The sequence below is a fragment of the Atractosteus spatula genome, chromosome 10 (genome assembly GCF_055471065.1).
Source record: "Atractosteus spatula isolate fAtrSpa1 chromosome 10, fAtrSpa1.hap1, whole genome shotgun sequence".
In the NCBI taxonomy this organism is placed as follows: Eukaryota; Metazoa; Chordata; class Actinopteri; order Semionotiformes; family Lepisosteidae; genus Atractosteus; species Atractosteus spatula.
Window position 1 is genome coordinate 7503658 of NC_142715.1, and position 22466 is coordinate 7526123.

The 22466-nt window shown below is 40.8% G+C and overlaps 1 non-coding gene across 1 annotated transcript; it reads left to right on the top strand.

Moving 5' to 3' along the window:
• The first annotated feature begins 3514 nt into the window (after window positions 1-3514).
• Window positions 3515-3588, top strand: trnan-auu (transfer RNA asparagine (anticodon AUU)). Its single transcript has one exon. It is a non-coding gene; the product is annotated as a tRNA-Asn (tRNA).
• The last annotated feature ends 18878 nt before the right edge of the window (window positions 3589-22466 follow it).

Consider the following 22466-nt stretch of genomic DNA (forward strand, 5'->3'; position numbering starts at 1 on the left):
TTTTTTTCTGTAGTAACATCAGTTGATATTAATATTAGTCCTGATTTATAATTTTTTGTCATGGTTGATCTTAAGTAATTTTGTAATTAGTTTCAGTTTCGAAAAATCGCGCAGAGAAGCTACCAAAACTGGTAATGTTCATATAATGTGTAATGCAATAGCAGCATTTTGGGTTGAAAACAAAAAGTATATCTTAGTATGAATCCTAACACTTCATAGGCAGCGTTCTAGGACTTCTCGCTTCAGATAAAGTTGTCAATACATCATAGATTTCTACTCAATCAATATCAGCAGTGTTATCGCTACCGAACGCTAAATATAGATCCTGGCAATACTTCGTGAGATCTTCGTAAGAAAATCCAAAATACTACGGAAGGAATCAAATTTATACGTTTCTTATACAAATTGTGGTTTTCTGTTAATTGCCAATTTGACTGTAATTACATCTTCGTTTACAGATGTCTTGCATGTATCACAAGGTATAATAGTCGTGTGCGTCCTCAGTTAAAATGTTTTAGAAAATACTACAAAAGTACAACATGCTTAAGAACATTTATGGTTACATCCATATTAAAATGAAGGTAAATATACCAAGATATTAAAATACAATTGTACAGTCCTAACTTAATAATGCCTGTGAAGTTTTCTAACAAATCCGAACTGTAATTTTGAAATATTATACCTGAGAATGAAAAGAGAGTACAAAGATCAAATTCAATGAGTGAAAATGCACCAGTAGTTCTCTAAACTGAGTTTCTTCCCTGAAATGACTTGCTTGCGAAGCACCAAGCAGCCTTGAACGGATCGCGGAAATCAAATATACAGTACAGATGGATTCAGAGTGTGCTTTCCAACTTTTGTGCAACATTTTCCTTTGATAGGGCAGAGTTGTCTTCACAATCTGGGTTATATAAAAAGGAGTGACGTCAGTGTTAAACAGCTTTCCTTCTTGGGGAACAACGGTTGTGTTCCATATTTCTAATTAGTTTGGTTTCAAGATGGCAATTTAGTGTGAAACATAAAAGCCAGCTGGATAAGCTTTATTAATTTCCCTCACGGGATCAATAAAGTATCTATCTATAAATCTCTTACACGTCATTTACAATGGCCTTTCAACTAATAGCCCGTGCAGGGATTAAACCCTAGCTGTTGGTACAGTACGAGTTGCGTAAGGCTCTGTAACGCGCAGATGAGAAACTAACCTCTGCTTCTTCATTATATACACAGTGAGCTATATATGCGAGCTTACTGCCTCCTACGGGCTCTGTATTTGATTGCGGTACAAGACCGGCCGTGGAGATAAAGTGAGACGGGTGTGTACATTAAAAGGCTCGTAGCGTCCCTGGGAGGGCTCAAACCACCACCTTTTTGGTTAACAACCGAACCACAAAGACTCATGTACAGCTTAACACTTCTCGGTCTCGGTGAAAGTGATACACTCCGTAAAATTTCAAGAGATTCATTTATTTTTAAATGAAAATCACCAACAGCGGCCGAGATCTACTGGAGTTTTTTCATTCTATACTGCGATATCTGAAGGGTACCCTGTGAAAATACGAGTTTTGACGAGAAGGGATGGACATATAAGGTCAAAAGGCTTGGGGAATTGAACTTTAAGGTGAAGACTGCGGGTTCAGTAGCAGCAGAACCTGATCAGTATCAGTTGACTCCGATATACTTTGAAAATGAACTTGGGGATTTAGAGTCAGACGTGCTACCGTTGCACCCTGGGGTACTTAATTTAAAAAAATTGGAAAAAAATCAGTGTTCCTGGATCTGTAATTGAGAACAACACCTGCACAAGAGCTGCGCAGGAAGAATAAAATGTGGTCTGGGAAGAAGAGACTCTCTTCGGAAGAGCAGCGCTCTTCACAGGAGATTTTTTTTTTTGTGAGGCTGATTTGTCTCCTTTGAGGAATTCAAAGGCGTTGATAGCGGTGACCTCGTGGCGCGTCTGACTCCAGATCAGAAGGCTGCGTGTTCAAATCACGTCGAGATCAGCTGTTAGTTTTTTAGGTTCTGCTGGTCCTGAACACGGAATTCACACCATGCAGTTGAGTTCTATCTGTACACCACATAGATAATCTAAACAAAATAGAGCAGTACAGGACACGCAGTGTGGAGCTCACACAGCGAATAGCCTTGAACACAAGAGAAAAGGCACAGTTCACATCTGCTAAACATCACGTCCAACTTTAGGGACAGCTATATCAGAGAATGGAATCCCGGAAGTTTCAAATAACTTCTTTTAATACAGGTTCAAGCAAACCTGAAAGTGAGGGAGTTTCGGACACTTTTCTTTTATTAAATAGTGTCTGAAGCCTGAAAATGTAATTTGAAAAAAAACCCGCTATTGGACATTAGTAGGTGCTTTTTGTAACGATTTGCTGTTTCATGCTGGAAAACAAAGGAAACAGACCCAACGTTTGCTTTCAGGTGCGGTTCATTACATAATAGACATCTATTACTGAGGAGCTTGAATAAATTTTACACGAGCCAGGTAGAAGTCGAACCTACAATCTTATGATCCGAAATCAGACGCGTTATTCATTAAACCGCTGGTATTTCACATAACCTGAATTCCCCCATAGTGTGCTCAGCGCCGCTGATAGTAATACACCGCCACGTCTAAAATTTCAAAGTGAGAAACATGTGTTTTCTGATTTTTTATGAGTTTTAAAATATCATCTCTTTAAATCAGACAAAGGGTTTATGTTTCGCACTGAAATTCCGATTGATTGAGAATTCAAAGAAAGACTGTTTTCTTCCACAACACCGTATAATTGTCACATCCACCAGACTCTCCAACCTCTCCAGACCTCGCTGGGTTAGCATTTGCTCCGATAAATTAGGTCACGTATCATGTTAAATCATTTCTTCTCAACACAACATTTCCTGGTGCACGTTTTCTCTATGAAAAAAAGACATTTTTCCCTTGCACGATTTCTCGTTTTTTATCAAAGCCTACAGAAAGAAAAAAGAAGAAGAAATAGTGTCGCAAAAGAACTCCCTTGGGAGATGTCAAACGCATTGGACATGAAAAATGCCAGATAAAAGCCAGTTCTCTTTGTTTCTCAGTGTCGGGGCTGCTATGTAAAAGAGGCAATTTGCTCTGAGAGCAGGTTCAGCGCTTTCTGAACGCAGATGTCTCAGAGCGGTGTGTCCAAGTGGCTGTAAAAGGAAACAGCTGTCCTGTCACCATAGCTTAGTTGGTTAAAGCGCTTTTCAATTAACCAAAAGAACCTAGGTTCGAATTCCAGCCGTATATTTCTTCCTATCTTGTAGTACAGAACGTACCATTTTGGGCACTCACAAAGGGCTTGATTTCGTTAAATGCATGTGTTCATTTCCTTTCTGGAAAACTTATTTTTGATGAAATTCACACAGCTTGCGGAAAATGAAATCGAATTCTTGGTTATCAGTGCAGAAGAAATATTACCGGCTGGCAAAAAAAATGGTAAGAGATTTTTTTTTAACCGGAAACTTGTGATTCGAGAAAAATATCTAGCAGTTAGTCTCTGTGGCGCAATCGGTTAGCGCGTTCGGCTATTAACCGAAAGGTTGGTGGCTCGAGTCCACCCAGGGACGGGTTTCTTTTGCGATGTAAACATTGTCTTCGCATAGGTCAATTGGATTTCTCAGCGAAACCATAGCCATTTTAATATTTGCAGGAAATGCGAGTGTTCAACACGTGTCAAAAATGTCCAATAATGCCCAACATCGCAACTCCCCAGAAAACCATATTCACACAAGAAAAATGATCGTCGAATCATCATTTATACTCCCGTCACATCCTCTGCTGAAATATTTTAAAAATACAATGCAGATTTGATTGAGAACTTGACAAGCATTGTTACGTTAGCACTGTGCAGTTGGATTTTGATATTTTGACATATTTACCTTAATTTTAAACATAAATACAATCTATTGTAATTGTGTTGTAATATTAAAATATGTTAGCTGAGGATGCAAAGGGGTGAAAGGGAAAGGTCAGAGGGTACAGTAACAGCAAGGTTAGGATTGGTGGAGTTTGTAGGGGTGTTGATGGTTTTTCTCTGTAAAGGATGATTGAGTTTTTTATCCTTCTCTGAAGTGAGAAACTGGAAGAGTTGGGAGTTGAGAGATCTGATGAGGTTAGATATAAAAGGAAGATGATGTTGAGCTGTTAGCGGTAAAAATTAATATCTTTGATGTTGTCATCAAAGATAAACTGCAGTAAGCAAAGATAAAAAGAAAATTATCTTTGCATACTGCCCTGTCTTTCTAACACCTGAAGAAGGCTCCACGGCCAACACGTTGTGTTTCCTTTCTTATCTTTTCAGCATGTAACAACCCTTTACTTGTTCCTTTGCAGCCTACGCATGCTGACGCAGCTACTCACCTGATATTTAACATTCCTATAATCACAAATATGAATGTCCACTGTGGGTATCTTTTCCATGATTATTTATTCTGTCATTGAAGCATATTTTATGTCATACCGAAGTGTCATAATCACTGATTTTTTTTTTCATTTAGAAAGTAAGAAAATGATAAATCACTATGAATTGCATTTGGCCTGTTCTGATCTAGATTTTCTATATACTTTAACATGCCATGTTCACAATGTCACAACTCAGAAATGCAACAGTGAAGTGTTGTAATTACAAATGTACATAGTGTTGGTGACATTGAGATGTTTTGGGTAATGAGGAAGGAGGGACATGCCATGTTCAAATGGTACAGTAAAATTTCTTGTATTTCAGGATTAAGAGAGCCTGTTACATTGTGTCTCACACCTCAGTGTCAGAATTTTGAGACATTTTCATAATCAAGAGGAAGGGCCATAGCAATACAGTAGAAAGTGCATTCCCAATGCATTCTCTCATGCTTTGTTCAGAGGGTCATATTTTAAAAAATGGTACAGTAAAATTTCCTAAAGTTCAGGATTTTGATAGTCTGTTCCATTGTCTCTCACACCTCAGTGTCAGAATTTTGAGATGTTTTTATAACCAGGGGGTAGGTTTATAGCAATAAGCAGAAAGTGCCATCACCCTTTGCTCATCCTCGGTTAACCATATATTCTCATATGCCATGTTCAAAATGTCCCATTTATATTAAAATTTCTTGTAAAATGCAAGATTTTAAGACTTTTTATGATCAGAAGGCAAGGTCGTGGTAAATATGCAGAAAGTGCCTGTGAACTTATGTTTTGCCTTTGTCTTATTTACTTATTGTGTTTGTGTTATTGTGAGTTTTGAAAATTGGTTTACAATTTTCTGAAATGTGTTTCACACAAAAATGCTATTTGGATAGTCACTACTTACATATTCCCCTTTACTGAGGATAAATACAGTAATCCATCCTGATTAGTACTTTTAAAATTACTGTAGAGAGCCATCTACAGGCGAAAGCCGGCATAACATCACAGCAGCAGCATTTAAGGCAGAAGAAGAAGCTGGCGAATAAGAAGCCAGCTTCAGCCTCGTTAATGCAATATCATTGGGTGAGGTGGAAAAATATGTCTTGCTCTGAATCCTAACATTTTTATAGGAGGTGTTCTAGTACTTCTTGTCTCAGATAAAACTGCCAATACATCACTTATTTCTATTCCATCAATAGCAGCAGTGTTATCGGTACTGATTCCTAAATGTACGTCCTGTCATCATATAAAATGTCAAAAGTTTCAACTGCATTCAACTGATCAAATTTCTCTTCGATGACAGTTATAATTTTATCTAAAATACATCCGAAACAAATTTGCACTGTTTTTTTTTATCCAGAAGAGCATCATCATGAGACTCAAAACATACCTGTTTTTCCTTCTTTCCAGGAGGAAGGATTGTTCAGATGCAAACATTGGTCCAAAATCAATGTACTCTCCTATCACTGTTGCTTCTTTAAATCCTTCACTTGAACGTCGATATTGAGGGATGATATCGTACAAATTGTGGTTTTCTTTTGAAGCAAATTATATTAAAGTATGAGCCTCTGTTATACTGTAGTTGTCTTGGAAGTTTCGGAAGGTATAATATACCCCCTTATTTTATCAGCTAAAATATGATAAAATACAACAAAATTTATTTACATAGAACAGCACTTATGGTTACATGTATATTAAAATTAAGATAAATATACAAAAGTATTAAAATACAAATGTACAGTCCTAACATAATCATGCTGTCCAACTGTCTTTTTTGCTTGTCAAGTTCTCCAACAAATCTGTGTCGTAATTTTAAATATTCTAAATAAGGATGCATCGAGAGCATAAATGAATTCTTCTGCCAGCCGTTCGAAGATCAAAGTCCTTGGCTGAATATGATGTCCTTGAATGTTGGTCATTATTGGCCATTCCCAGTAATATTGACTTACATACTTAATTGTTTAACAAAAACATTCACATTTCCTGCAAATATCAAGTGGGTTAAGGTTTTGCTAAGAAATCCGAATAAGTAGAGATGAGGTTTACATTGCAATAATGAGAAGTGCATTTCTGGGTGGGCTCAAACCACTAACCTTTCAATTAACAGAGACTCACATGTGTCCGTTTTCTCCATTTGCAAGCTTAAAAAAAAGAAAATAATGCTTCTTTCTTACCAGCCTGCGATATACAAGGCAAGATTTGTATTTCATCTTTCACAAGCTGTATGAATTTCATGAAAAGCAAGTTGTTCCAGAAAGAAAATGAAAACTTGCGTTAAACAAAATCAAGCTGTACGTAATCATCCATAGTGATACATTTTGTAAGACAAGACAGGAAGAAAAGCACTGCTGGGATTTGAACTCAGCATCTCCTGTTTAAGAGGAAAGCATATTAACCAAATCAGCCGAAGTGCCATCAGTGGATCAACACTCTGTCTGCGTCAGTGATTGCAGCTGACTGTCACTGGAGGACAGTTCATCGTGAACAAGTCAGCCTGCATAATGAGGGGGAAGAGACTGACCACTGTGATGCAGTATCGACAAATACTAACCTTCTGTCCAACTGTTCTCTGCTGCATTCTGGATTAGCAGGTAAATATTGGTTTCCATGAATGTGTAGGGGTTTTGTGTATTTACTGGGACAATTATTAATTGTAGCAGTAAGTCACAAAATGATTCTTTGATGGCTATTAGAAAACCGACCTTGCGGGTTAACTCATTTAACGCACACACACAGATACTAATACACTTATTAATACATAAAATGTGCATATAAACATAACAGATCTTAAGAGTGTGGGTTAGCAGAATACAAAAGGTATATATTAAATCACGAAGAGTTCCAAACCAAGAGGCACATACATTCAGTATACCATTCATTTAGACTGTTTCGTAAATGAACTGGGATTACAACTTCTACACTAGATACTCAAAAGCAAGTACATCACTCATAGGTATTAGATTGATATCAATTGTGGTTGAGGTAACAATTGAATTCTCGAGTTGTAATGCAGAATGTTGAATACTCATCCAATCTGTGTGGATTCAGATCTCCCGCGGACACAAAGAAGCAGTGGCAGGCTGTTGCTGTGTGCAATCGGCGCTCTCTGGCTCAGTGCCAGGCAGTGGCCAGTGCGGCTGGCGAGAAGGAGAGGAGGGAGAGATTCCTGATGCGATGCGCTGCTGATGCTCTTTGAAGACTGGCTAGTTAGTGTTGGCTGAAACTAGCAGAGCTTGTGCACATGGAAAGTGACTGCGGGTCCAAGCCAGTCACACTCTTTAGATGGGAAGAAGACCAGTTCGTTCCCAATGTAGCGCTAGTCCTGAATCCTGAGATTCAGCTGTCGACAGTTCCAACCGTAGTTCACTCATTGATCAGGCGACCTTTGGCGGTGGAGTACCGGTGGTTCACGAGGCTGTCAGCTGGGCTAACCTTGGGCAGATCTTTTTGTTAGGGGCACCTTCTGGGCATTGTGCTGCCTGTTTTATCTGGAGGAACTACGGTAGTTCAGTGGCTTAAAGTTCCGTGGGCATACGAGACCCACGTGGGGTTACCCTGCCCTACCAGTTCCTGATTGGCTGATTGAGGTGGAGGATGAGTAACAATGACCTCTGACCTTAGGGTTGTAAACCTTGGGATGAGACTCTCTCATGGAATCTCCCAGACAGTAAGGCGCCAGAGATGACCATTTATTAGGGTGGCTGGTGAATCTCAGCCTTGGGAGCTGTTCCTTATCAGGAAACTCTATCAGCTAGAAAAACACCTTAAATCTGAACCAGATGGAATGGCCTCTCTGTATCCAGCTGCACTGAGATGAGGGAGATTGGGACTGGCAAGGGAGCAGCAAACTTAATTCATGTATTTTAAATAAGCCTTGCCTCTACAGAAGTGTCCTTAGAAGAAAAACATCTTCTATGATAGTGGTACAGTCCATCACGCCCCTCCTATAGCCTTTCAAAGAGAAAAAAAACTGACAACAAAGTATGTCTATGTGTGGTAATCAACCAGGTCTTACAAACATTCTTAAACCCTTCCACCTCCTTTCATTGCAAATGATTTGTACATGTTAGAAGGTTAATTTTGGCTTCTGATATTATGGTGGATTAAGAGTCCTGGAATCTTTGTAGAAGGACAAAGATGAAAGAAAGGGCAGTGTAATCATGGCCGAGAGAAGGCAAATGTTGGATTATCTGCTTGGAGTGAATGGAGCAAAACGTAGGCAACTCCTTGAGCAGAACCTGCTTCATCCTTCAGACTGGGGTTTCTGAAGATTCACAATCCAACGGGACAACGACCCCAAGCATATAGCCAAGACAGTACTGGAGTGGCTTCAGAACAAGTGAGTAAATGTCCTTCAGTGGTCCAGCCATAGCCAAGACTTGAATTCCATTGACAATCTGTAGAAGTACTTGATTCCAGTTCACCCATCCAACTTGACAGAGCTTGAGCAAAACTGCAAGGAAGACTGGCCGAGCATTCTGAACTCTAGATGTGCAAGACTGACACAGGAAGACTAAGAGTTCTCATTGCTGCAAAAGGTGCAAAGCACAGAGTATCAACTGAATGACAAGAATGACAGGTGGATACTTCAGTAAGCCAAATATTTGTTTGTCTTTTGTTAAGTTGTTTTGTTACACAAATGAAAACTTTTTGCTCCCTTTAAAATGTTGCAGCTGTCGTGTGCATCACCAGAAAATCAATTTCAATGCATTAAAAAATCTTGTTATCCTTCTGATCATTAAAGTGCCATTGCCCCAGCACTGTATAGTCTTACTTTGGACGCCTGTCTGAAGTTGGATCCATTTCTAAGAATGGTGACTCACATATCCTCATGCTCAGCTTTGGCTCAACCACACGAACTATGAAGTTAATCATCTGCTTTTGCTCCAAGGGTTTATGTTACTAGGCTCTCTCCTGGGGATCCTTGTGTTCAAACATTGCCCTTATTGTGGATGATCCGTGACAAACAGAATTCTGATACCTCACAGCTCAGATTCTGACTGGGCAGACTGTCATTGCCTGGTGTGAATGTGTGCATACCTGTTTCTGTGCATGTTCTGTGGCCTGCTGTACAGTACATCACAAATGAAAGGGAAATGGAAAACTAAAATAACAACATTCTCTCTGGAGACAGGTGAGAAGAAAATTGAAAGTGTGTATTGTTACACAACAGCAGAGACTATGAGTTATGCTATCATGAGAGTGGTGATGGATTTTTTTCATTGCTTATTTTTGCAGGTTCTGTACATTTGAACTTTCAAAGTGACTAAAGTAAAGGAGTTTTCCCTTTTTACCACATAATTCCCCCACACTAACAGAGAGCCTAATTCCAGCCAGGATTCAATCACTGTCTCTCAGGCATCCCAGCAGTGGATTTCATGACTTCAGAAAGCCATCTTCACCAGTGGAGAACTCAATGCTCTGAGGTTTACTGGCAGAGTCTCACACTGGGTAATGTTAGATGTTGATAAATAATGTCCTATGGAATTCTACTATTGATAAATTCTACTATGGAACTGCGATGTGTCCTGAAAAAAATCTTCTATGATAGTGGTACAGTCCAGCACAGCCTTTAAAAGAGAAAAAAAACTGACAACAACAAGGTAAGTCTGTGGTGTAATCAACTAGGTCTTGCAAACATACTTAACCTCTTCCAGCTACCAACATTACAAATGCTGTTTACACATTAGATGGTTATTTTTGGCTTCTGATATTATGGTGGATAAAGAGCCCTGGAATCTTTGTAGAAGGACAAAAGACGGAAAGAAAGGGCAGTGTAACCATGGCTAAGAGAAGGGAAATGTTGGGGAGAGCTTTTTTCATACACTTTTTATCAGTTTTTCCAGCCCAACAAATATCAACATATATGAGCAGGCGTCCTGTGCCAAATCCAATCTGCCTTCCTTCCAAGCATACAGGAATGTGAGTGAATTAAATATTGACATATGAAAATACACAAAAATATGCAATCACACATATGCAGTTTGAGCAAACATAAGACAATAACCAAGTACCACAAACTACCAGGCATCTAGTATCATTAGCAGTTCAGGTGGGGAGCTGCGTCAGCATGTGTAGGCTGCAAAGGAACAAGTAATAGGTCTATTCCATGCTTAAAAGAAAAGAAAGAAAACACAACATTTCAGCCGTGGAGCCCTCACACCTGAAGAAGGCTCAACGGCCAAAACGTTGTGTTTTCTTTCTTCTCTTTTCATCTAGTGTCATTAGCCTTTTAACAGTTCCTGTCAAAATAAAATAGAAATGGATAACATTCTAGAGAGAGTTTGAAATACCAAGGTACAATTTAAACCATATCTCTTCCACTACAACCACAATATTTTGGAGAGATCGTTGAACCTCACTGTTCTGACGTCCTTTAGTCTCCGTCCTGCTTCAGCAATAAATGTGGCGGGGCACATTCTGAGGGAGATGAGGTCAATCAGGTGGCAGGAAAACCACGCTATGCTTTTTTTTGAGATCCTGAAAAGGACAGAGGGGCCATGTATATGTGTGCAGCTGGCTATGTAATTGCAGGTGGCATAGCAAATTCTGCTGAAGCCCCACTGCCTGGTGTGGATGGTAGCTGTGCATGTTGCAGCAGAATTGTGCATGTGAGATCAAGGGGGCATGTCATGTGTTTCAGCACTTTGCTTCCTTCAGGTAGCACGTGATTCCCTGAGTCCCAAAAATGTGTAAGTTCTTTAGATGACCTGTGGACCGATCTTTCACGATGAAAAATTCCTTAAGAAGAATAGATCTCGGCTCACCATCCCAATACCTCCGTCTCAAAACAGCAACCTCCCACTGCCCTTAGTCTGCAAGGTAGTCCTTTCAAGTGCGATGACGACGCCGGGACCTTCGTTGCCTATTGTACGAGCTGAACTTTTGTGCTCATCAATTCAATGCTTTTTCCATCAACTCATCTTGTCCTTTGACGCTTTGTGTTTTGCGCTCCTTTGACTATCGGCATATCGGGTGACTGCAAACACTGAAGTTCGTGTGGAACATTGTTTTGAAGTGATCGCTGTTCTGTCATGTTGACGCCGAGTGAATCTTTCTTTGGCAACATGGGCAGGCTGACAGCAGCGCGAGCGAAAGTAATGGCAAATTTCTTGACTTATTTCTGAATGTGAATGTTCTTTAGAAAAGGGATGCGGCGTTGCTTCTCCCCCGTGTAAAGGTCACGCATTCCAGATGTGGTTATGAGCGAACAGTTGCCGCAAGTGTTTGAAAAGAGCAAGAGAGGAAGCAGCCCTGCCCTGTGTGAGGATCAAACTCATGACCTTCAGATGAAAAGACTGACGCGCTACCAACTACTCCAACGAGGCCAGCTGCAGTACACATGCTGGAAAGTTTGCCTCACATGGATTTCAGTCGCCCGTTCCCTCATCTTTAGATGCCCTCTGCTGGATGTTGCATTTGCCTTTTGATCTCGCCGATACTTTTTTGGTCTGTTTCTGTTGCGAGTCCTTCTTTCAGATCTCACCTAGCACAAGTCTCTCTGGCTGAAGTGGCCTCTCTGCTTCAGCATCGTGCCCTCACTCAGCCATTAAAAACGTCACTCGGACTTCTGACATGCTGACATGAAATGTCAAGAGAGAGTGGCGGAGACGCTTAAGCCAGAGAGAAGATGAAAAGGGGGTGTGGCTGCGAAACGCTTACCACGCAAGGCGTGACCACAGGCTAAAGGACACCTTTCGGCACATCAATCTCTAAGCACACACCTGGAGGATGCAGGAATTGATCCTGCTACCTCACACATGCAAAGCGAGCGCTGTACCATGCAAGCTACCCCCCTCACTGGGGCTTATGCCTCGGCGTCGCCTAGTGCCACTTGTTCCCCTGTTACCGGGCGCAGTTCACTGCCCTTCGTCTGCAATGCAGTCGTGTAATTGCGGCTTTCTTGACTTATTGATGAAGGTCTGACTGGACGAGCGAATGACGCCTCTCCCCCGTTCTCAAGCTCACTGACAGATTGAAATAGAAAGTGCTGCGGTGGCTCGTTGGTTTAATGGTATGATCCTCGCTTAGAGTGCGAGAAGTCCTGGGTTCAACTCCCGAACGAGCCCTTGTGTGCTCTTTTCCTCCTCGTCCACAAGACTGAGAACTGATATCCACATCACCTCGCAGCGTCTGCTTATGGCAAACAATGGAATGTGACTAATGACTGAACGAGCCTGGTGAATACTCATCATGTGGCACAATGAGAGAGTGCAGTCAGCTGTCCAAGGCGGCAACCTCATTGCTCGTTCAAAAGAACATATACTGAAAACTCATCACCACTATGTCGTAGATGAGCACCACGATCGCTTGTTGTCATGCGTCCTTACTTGGGAAATGCAGAAGCAAAAACTTTCTGTTGAAGTACTCAAGTTACGGGGCGTCCTGCAGACTATGATGTGCTCACTGACAGCTTTCAAGATTTGAAGGAAAACTACGCGCTTGATGGCTCAAGTCGAACGAATGTGTTTGTTAAGCAATCGATGATCAAAAGCACGTCTTCTAACAGTTAGTGAGAGTATGTTCTAAAGGTCCCTGGCTCGATCCTAGGTTTCGGCATTTTGTTTCATCGCGCCCTTTGTTCCTCTCTCCGGCGCCCCCTGCCTAAAATGAGGCTTCCCTTTCTCAGCCTGAAACGCAAGCGAAACACCAGCAGTAACCCCTACAGGTTTCCTTAGTGTAGCAGTTATCACGTTTGCCTAACACGCAAAAAGTCCCTGGTTCGAGACCGGGTGAAAACAGCCTCTTCTTGCACGCTCCTGCACTTCACAGAGGTCTTGAACCACCAGTCATTTGTTCCTGATGTGTTTCCGGTGCCTTCATGCACCAAACGCACGTTCCTTCTGTACCTGGAGCTGATCATTTGCAATTGGGCTGTGCCGACAGACCAAGACGAGCTCTGTTGGCTCAAAAGCAGCGCAACACCTGCAAGAACAACAGAATGATTAGCATCCAGCGGGGGCCTCTTAGTGAGCCCAAGATCTCATCAAGAATCGACTCCAGCAACAGGGCTGGGCGCATTGTTCCATACTCCGACCACTCTCGGTGTAAACAGGTCCCTCCTGGTCTCTGCTTGAAATGCACTTTCCTGCGTTTGCTTTGGTGTAACTGGCTTCCCCTGCATGGGCGAATGTGAAGAAGATCCTTAGTAAGTCATTGAAGAAAACCGAGAAGAGGTCGGAGTGGCCTCCGTCGTTCATCAACGATCCAGTCAGGCAGTACTCCTCTGTAAAGCGCCGTTCGTTCACAATGATTGGCTTTTTTTTGCCTTCATTCGTGCATGTAGTAAAAGCAGATGCCCCTATTCTGCCGTGACCCGGATTCAAAACGGGGTTGTTGCGGCAACAACGCAAAATACAGACCACTATACGGTCACGGCGAGTTACCGAGACACACACGGCTCCACCCTTTTCCGCCCCTGAATAGCATTGGCGAGTTGAAAAGCATTCAATTCACGTCGAAGAGCATTGGGCCCTGAATAGCATTGGCGAAGCTCAGCACTGGGCCACTGAGCACAATTTCTCACCGTTTCCGTAGTGTAGAGGTTATCACGTTTGCCTCACACGTGAAAGGTCCACAGAGCGTTTTCATCAATGTGTAATTACGCACTAACTGGAACCCGGGGGACTGTTGTGTGCACATGTTCACGATGTGAGAAATACTGTACTGTTCAATATGGCTTCATGTGAAAAACCTGTATATGACCTTAGGAAGCAGAACAGCGCAGTCTCCAATTACCCAGACTGTAAGCACAGGAATAAAGCTTTGTTTGATTTCTGAAACCCTTCCTTTACGTCCTGTTTTCATTCAGGTAAGGGTCAACTATATTCACAATACTAATGACAGCAGGAAGATTAAAATATTCTTTACTCAGCAGCTTATTAAAAACAGCTCCCATGATGTTCAAACTGACTTTTTACACAGAACACTGACACAGCTTTGTGTTCTGAATCACTTTTTCTCGTGCTTTTATTTAATGTGGCACAATGCACTGGGATAGGGGTATTCTGTTCACAAACCAATAGCATTTAAACCACAGCACCCACAATGCTGCAAGTAAGTGTTTTGCACACTAAGTAGGTCCTCTGACTTTTCCCAGCTTTGTTTTGGGCTGTGGAACCTTCTTTATTTTTTAAATGATTTTCTAAAGATAACACTACAGGTAATACACTGGGATAGGTGGGTCTGCTTCGTGGCTCAATAGCATTTCAGGCACAACAGCCACACTGCTGAAACCAAGTGTTTTACACACCAGGCAGCCCCCCTAACCTTAGACAACCCTGCTGTGGCTGTGGCCCCTTTCTTTATTTTTTTATGATTTTTTGAAGATAACACTACAGGTAATACACTGGGATAGGTGGGTCTTCTTCATCACTCAATAGCATTTCAAGTACAAAAGCCACACTGCTGAAACCAAGTGTTTTACACACCAGACAGCCCCCTTAACCTTAGATAACCTTGCTGTGGCTGTGGCCCCTTTCTTTATTTTTTACGATTTTTTCAAAATGGCACCATTAGACAGGCGGTACATGGGGATAGGGTGGTGCTATTTACGAGTCAATAGATGTGGAGCACAGCGACAAGAACACCTTGAACTTTTTCTATAAGTGAAGGAAAATTCAAAAGAGCATGAAAAGTATGGATCGTATAAAATATCCATGATACAACTTGAGAAAAAACTGAAGGACTAAGCAACGACTTTTGATGATTACAAGAGATTCAAGAAACACAACCGTCCGCACACGGGCTTGGTGTTAGGAATCCCTGGTGGGAAGATACAAGGATCCTGTGCAGACGCAGGCACGGGTAATAGATGAGGCAGGCGAACAAACCAAAACGAGAGGCAAGGTCGTAGTCAAAAGGCGAAAGGCAAATCGTAATCCAGGAAGTTCTCTGGTAGCGAACAGTCCGAGGCGAGAGGCGAGGTGCAAAGTCGAAAAGGCAGAAGGGGAATCCAAAATCCAGAATAAACGAAGTACGGGGAAAAACGCCAGGTAGAGCTCTCAAGGAGTAGACTCAATACCGAGCAGTGGGAAGCAGGTGAAGATGGTATAAATAGCAGTGCGCACCGCACAGTGAGTGTGCGCAGGTGGTTTAACACGTGCGGCGGCATTTGCTAATAATCACCCGCTGCTGGGGCTGATTAGCTCGCTTACGATTTGGTCTTGACTGCCTGGTGGTCGTGACACTTGGATCCTGAACGCTTAAGTTAAAAGACAAAGCGAAGGATACGAACTGTAAACTCTCTTCATGTCTTACAGTTTATGAAAAAAAACAATTTCTTACTTTCTTCATAATTTCTTTCTGCTGATAGATGATTTATTGCATTTTAACAAAATCACAATTACAAACATTTTGGGTTGAGTATTCACATACTCTAACGGAGAGAAACGTAAGTGTCTTCAGGTGTGTGAGCCCATTTCTAAAAAAAAAATGTTTTATGAAATTAATTGTTCTACTTTTTAGGCTTGCATAGCCTTATGAATATTTCGGTTATATCTTTTTTTCTGTAGTAATTTCAGTTGATATTAATATTAGTCATGATTTACAATTTTTGGACATGGTTCATCTTAAATAATTTTGTAATTAGTTTCAGTTTTGGAAAATCGCACCCAGAAGCTACCAAAACAGGTAATGTTCACGTAATGTGTAATGCAATAGCAGTATTTTGGGTGGGAAAACAAAGAGTATTTCTTGGTATGAATCCCAACACTTCATAAGTGGCGTTCAAGGACTTCTCGCTTCAGATAAAGCTGTCAATACATCATAGATTTTGAATCAATATCAGCAGTGTTATCGCTACCAAACGCTAAATATAGATCCTGGCAATATTTCGTGAGATCTTTGTAAGAAAATCCAAAATACTACAGAAGCAATCAAAGGTATACGTTTCTTTTGGATCGAGAAGAGGATAATTATGAGACTCAAAACATGCCTGTCTTTTCTTTTTTCTAAGACAAATGGATTATTGAGGTGTAAAGATGGGTTCAAAACCAATCATCTGCTATTGCTGCTGTTTCTTTGATAGTTTCTTCAAATCCTTCAACTGATCATCGATATCGAGGAATAATATTATACAAATTGTGGTTTTCTGTTAATTGCCAATTTTATTGTAATTACATCTTCGTTTACAGATGTCTTGCATGTATCACAAGGTATAATAGTCGCCGTGCGTCCTCAGCTAAAATGTTTTAAAAAGTACGACAAAAGTACAATATGCTTAACAACATTTATGGTTATATCTATATTAAAATGAAGGTAAATATACCAAGATATTAAAATACAATTTTAAAGTCCTAACCTAATAATGCTTGTGAAGTTTTGCAATAAATCCGAACTGTAATTTTGAATTATTATTGCTGAGAATGCAAAGAGAGTACAAATATCAAATTCAGTGATTCAATGAGAAAATACAAAAGTAGTTCACTTAACTGAGTTTCTTCCCTGAAATGATTTGCTTGCGAAACACTAATCAGCTTTGAATGGATCGCGGGAATCAAATATACAGATGGGTTCAGAGTGTGCTTTCCAACTTTTGAGTAACATTTTTCTTTGATAGGGCAGAGTTGTCTTCACAATCTGGGTTAAATCAAAAGGAGTGACGTCAGTACAAAAAAGCTTTCCTTCTTGGGGAACAACAGTTGTGTTCCATATTTCTAACTATTTTGGTTTCAAGATCTCAATTTAGTGTGAAACATAAAAGCCAGCTGGCTAAATGGTCTTTCAACTAATCGCCTGTGCAGGGATCAAACCCCAGCTGCTGGTATGAGTAGCGTAAGGCTCTGCAACATGCAGACGAGGAACTAATCTCTGCTTCTTCATTATATACACAGTGAGCTATATTTGCAAGCCTACTGCCCCCTACGGGCTCTGTATTTCATTGCAGTACAAGACCGGTCGTGGAGACTTCTCGGTCTCGGTGAAAGTGATACACTCCGTAAAATTTCCGGACATTCATTTGTTTTTAAAGGAAAATCACCAACAGCGGCCGAGATCTATTGGAGGTTTTTTTTTTCATTCTATACTGCGATTTCTGAAGGGTACCCTGTGAAAATACGAGTTTTGACGAGAAGGGATAGACATATATGGTCAGCAGGCTTGGGGAATTGGACCTTATGGTGAAGGCTGCGGGCTCAGCAGCAGCAGACCCTGATCAGTATCGGTTGACTCCTATTTTTGCCTTAGTGTCGGTATACTAAGATGTTTTGGTAACGAGGAAGGAGGGACAAAGCAAATTGGCAGAATGTGTGCTATTTTGTTGACTATAAATCCCCACATGCTGTGTTCAGAGGGTCATTATTAAAAAAAAAAACGTAACAGTAAAATCTCTTGTACTTCACGATTATGAGTGCCTGTTACATTGTGTCTCACACCTCAGTGTCAGAATTGTGAGACGATTTTGTAATCAGCAGAAATTGCATTCACCTTTTCCCAATGCATTCTCACATGCCATTTTCTCACATGCCATGTTCAGAGGGTCATATTTTTAAAATGGTACAGTAAAATGTCCTGAAGTTCAGGATTGTGACAGTCTGTTATATTGTGTCTCACACCTTGATGTCAGAAATATGAGACGATTTTAAAATCAGGAGGGAGGGCCCTAGCAATATAACAAACATTGCATTTACCATTTGCCAATGTATTCTCTCATGCCATGTTCAGAGGGTCGTATTTAAAAAACGGTACAGTAAAATGTCCTGAAGTTCAGGATTTTGATAGTCTTTTCCATTGTCTCTCACACATCTGTGTCAGAATTTTTAGACATTTTTATAACCAGGAGGTAGGTTCACAGCAATAAGCAGAAAGTGTGATCACCCTCTGCTCATCCTCAGTTAACCATATATTCTCATATGCCATGTTCTAAATGTCCCATTTAAAACTGCTATATTAAAATTTCTTGCAAAATGCAAGAGTTTGAGACTTTTTATGATCAGAAGGCAAGGTCGTGGAAAATATGCAGAAAGTGCCAGTGAACTTATGTTTTGCCTTTGTCTTATTTACTCGTTGTATAACATGCCAGATTTTTTTATTGTGAGTTGTGTTTCTGAAATGTGTTTCATACAAAAATGCAATTTGGACAGTCTCTACTTACATATTCCCCTTTACTGAGGATATGTACAGTAATACATCTGGATAAGTATTTTTAAAAATGACTGTAGAGAGCTATCTACAGGCGAAAGGCGGCATGACATCACAACAGCAGCATTTAAGATGGAACGAAAAACGCGAAGAAGCTGGCGAATAAGAAGCCAACTTCAGCCTCGTTAATGCAATAGCATTAGGTGAGGTGAGGTGGGAAAAAAAAGCAAATTTTATGCTTCAAATTCAATACATTTTATTTATTATGAATGTGCCTGAAATTTTTCAGTACTTTAGAGGGTTCTGCCATTTTAGATGTTATGCTGTTCCTGTCTGATTTATCAAATGTGTCATTTAAATCTCCTGTCATTTCTATATCAGTCTGAAGGCCTTGAAGTAAAGATTGCAATTCATCCAAAAATGCAATTCATCCAAAAAAAGTTTCCCACTGGTGATACATACAAGGAAATGAATGTACATTATCCCCCAAAATCAACAAATTTAAAATCAAATACCTCCCTCATCTGCAGGTGGAGAGAATAATGTCAGAATAAATACAGGTTTAAAAGTCAAGAGCATTGATAGTCCTATTTGAAAATGACACTAAAATGCTCACAATATATTAAAAAGCTCTGTAAAATAATAAAAAAATAAAACAAGGTAAAAATAAATAATACACAGTTATAAAGCTCAGGAATTATCAATGGGAAGTTACAATGGGTTGATATGATTTAAAAAATAAAATGTTTGAAAAAAATCCACTTACAATATGCTAAAAATGGCAAGAATACTTAAAAACAGGTGTGTAAAATTAAAAAATAAATAAAACAAGTTAAAAATAAATACTAAATGGTTTTAAAATTCAGGAATGTGATTGGTCAGATGCTTACGATGAGTGTTGCTGGTGTTTCGTGTGATTTACCGAAATGAAAAAAATATTCAATTTAAAAAACGGCAAGAGCTCGTATGAAAAAAAAGTTCTTCAGTATCTTTGTTGTAACAGCTGCGCCAGAACTAGTGTATTCATATACATCAGAAAAGTAGCTGAACTTGACTGATTTATATTCAGTTATATGCATTGGGGACGAAAAGGAGACTTACATGGATTTTATTAGGTTTTAGGAATCAGAAAATTTATTTTTACATGTTTATGCCTACGAGCAGAAATAACTTCCTGCTTTCAGCGCTTTTATTGTTTCTGCTTGTAACCTCGAACAGAGAAACCCGGTACTGACTCACAGAAACGCCCCGGAGTTTCTGTGTTTCTGGGATTTAAGAGGGATGTACTGTATGAAGACAGTAAAGGGAGTTTTTTTTTCCCGCTGTAGAGTATGAAGGCGGTGTGACGAGTCTGGAGGGTGGAGACGCGCATTCCGCACAGGGAGCGCAGAACAACGAGTTTCCCCTGCAGCTCGCCGAGTCCTGTCCTATATAACCGCTGAGCCTGGGACACACTGAATCTCTAACCAGCGTTGGCGATGTAAAGGGTTAAACCCAGAAGTCGAGAGTGGAGTTTTTGTATAAGTGTAAGATTAAGGGAATAGGGTTTTGGGGTGTTTGGTGCACAGAAGAGGTTTCGGTTTAGGTTTAGTTTGCTTTTGACACATTTGTAACGGCCATGGCGGCCTGTAGAGTCGGCATGCGCCGTTACTTTTGCGCACGTTTGGTGTATAAGGGTGGTGAGGGTTCGGCTCACTCGGGTGATATTTCACGGTTGGACTTTTCAAGGAAGGTGTTACAGAAAGGATTAAGGCATTAGATGTCAAATGCTTAATCACTTTGCTGAAGGGAATTGGTTTTGACATTAGTTTCAATCGGCGAAGTTACTGGAAGAATTTTGGATGAAAATAGAGGAGAAAAAAAGATGTGGGCCTGATTAGAATGTTTGAATGGCAGAAGCTGATGGATCTTTCTAATGTGGTGTGAGCCTGGTCAGTACCTGGAGGGGAGACCTCCTGGGAAAAACCAAGGTTGCTGCTGGAAGAGGTGTTAGTGGTGCCAGCAGGGGGCGCTCACCCTGTGGTCTGTGTGGGTCCTAATGCCCCAGTATAGTGACGGGGACACTATACTGTAAACAGGTGCCGTCCTTTGGATGAGACGTAAAACCAAGGTCCTGACTCTCTGGGGTCATTAAAAATCCCAGGGCGTTTCTCGAAAAGAGTAGGGGTGTAACCCCGGCATCCTGACCAAATTTCCCATTGGCCCTTACCAATGATGGCCTCCTAATAATCCCCCTCTATGAATTGGCTACATTACTCTGCTCTCCTCCCCACTGAGAGCTGATGTGTGGTGAGCGTTCTGGCGCACTATTGCTGCTGTCGCATCATCCAGGTGGATGCTGCACATTGGTGGTGGTGGAGGGGAGTCCCTATTACCTGTAAAGTGCTTTGAGTGGAGTGTCCAGAAAAGCGCTATATAAGTGTAAGCAATTATTATTGATTAATAGGACTGTGATTGTTCGCATGTTTAATGAGATGGTGATGAAGGAAGATGTTGTGACATGGTTGTCTAAGTATTGTTTAGTGAAAGGTGAGCTTCAGAAAGTCTTGGATGATGATGGCATCTGGAACTGTTCATGGAGAGTACCTGTTTCATTGCATGAAGACAAAAAATGGTTATGGTGGATTTAAACACATTCCTTCTTTGATTGGATTATGTGAAAATAGAGGCCTTGTGTTCTACCAAGGGCAGCCAAAACCGTGCAGGAGATGTGGGGAGCTGGGTCACATTGTGGATGCCTGTACAAAGGTGGTGTGTGGTAAGTGCAAGGAAATTGGACATGCATATACTAAATGTACAAGCGTGAGGAAATGCAATCTCTGTGAGTGTGAAGGTCATGTGTTTAAAGACTGTCCAAATTCCTTTGCAAATAGAACAAAACTGGGAAGACCGATGCAAAAACAGGAAGAGTTTGAAGAGGTATTTAGGGCTGGAGCAGTGGTTCTGGATCAGGAACTGGATGTGGTTGACGTTGAAGAAAGTGGTGAAAAAGAGAGCGAGGGTTCAGAATGGAGTGAAGGAGATGAGGCTGAGGTAGAAGAGAATGATAATGTTGCAAAAAGTGAGGTGGAATCTGATTTGATTGGTAGCATCTCTTCCAATAGCCTGCCACCTGTGGAGACTGAAAGTGCTCAAATGAAATGTACAGAACAGTGGGTGCAGTCTAATAGAGACACTGGATTTAGAAAATGATTTAACTCCGAGCAGAGTGAGGGAAGATCATTTTCCGAGTCCTCAGGTAGGTTCTCCCATGGGTTTAGATGTCTCCAATATATGTGATCTTACTGACCAAGCTTTAGAACCAGAGACTCAAGGAGGGCAGGTGGAGAAATATCCTATGGATTGTGGGGGTGGTGGAGGAGGAGACAATTAAAGCAAAAGGGGGGGAGGCCTGTATAGTAGGTGTCACCTACTGAATGATTGTAGCCAGAGCTTTTAGTCTCCCCTGGTCCTACTTTAAGTATGGCTCTTAATATTGTGTCCATAAATGTGAGAAGCATTCGCTCCAAGTTAAGGGCAAGGACTATATTATCATTTGTGAGGAAGGTAACTGCTGATATTGTGTTGTTACAGGAGTGTGGGTTACCCTTTAAAAACTGCTATAAGGATATGGAAGAACTGTGGACATTGGGCCGATCAATCTGGTGTGGGTCCAAAGAAAATAAATCTGATGGTATAGCTGTTCTAATTAAAAATAAGATGGTAGAGGTATGACAGCACCTTGTAATGAAACCAGGGAGAGCACTGGTGGTGTATCTGGGTTTCATGAATGTCTAATTTAAACGCTTAAATATATATTGTCTGAGTTGCTCACATGACAGATATGTCCTAATTCAGGAACTGAGTATATTTATTGGGATGGGATTTTAATTCTCTTTTAGAAAGAGAAGGCAGAATGACGGGCGAGAGACGGGTCCAATTTCATAAATCATCAATATTATTGCAAACATTATGTAAAGATTTTAAACTGAAAGATGGCTTCAAA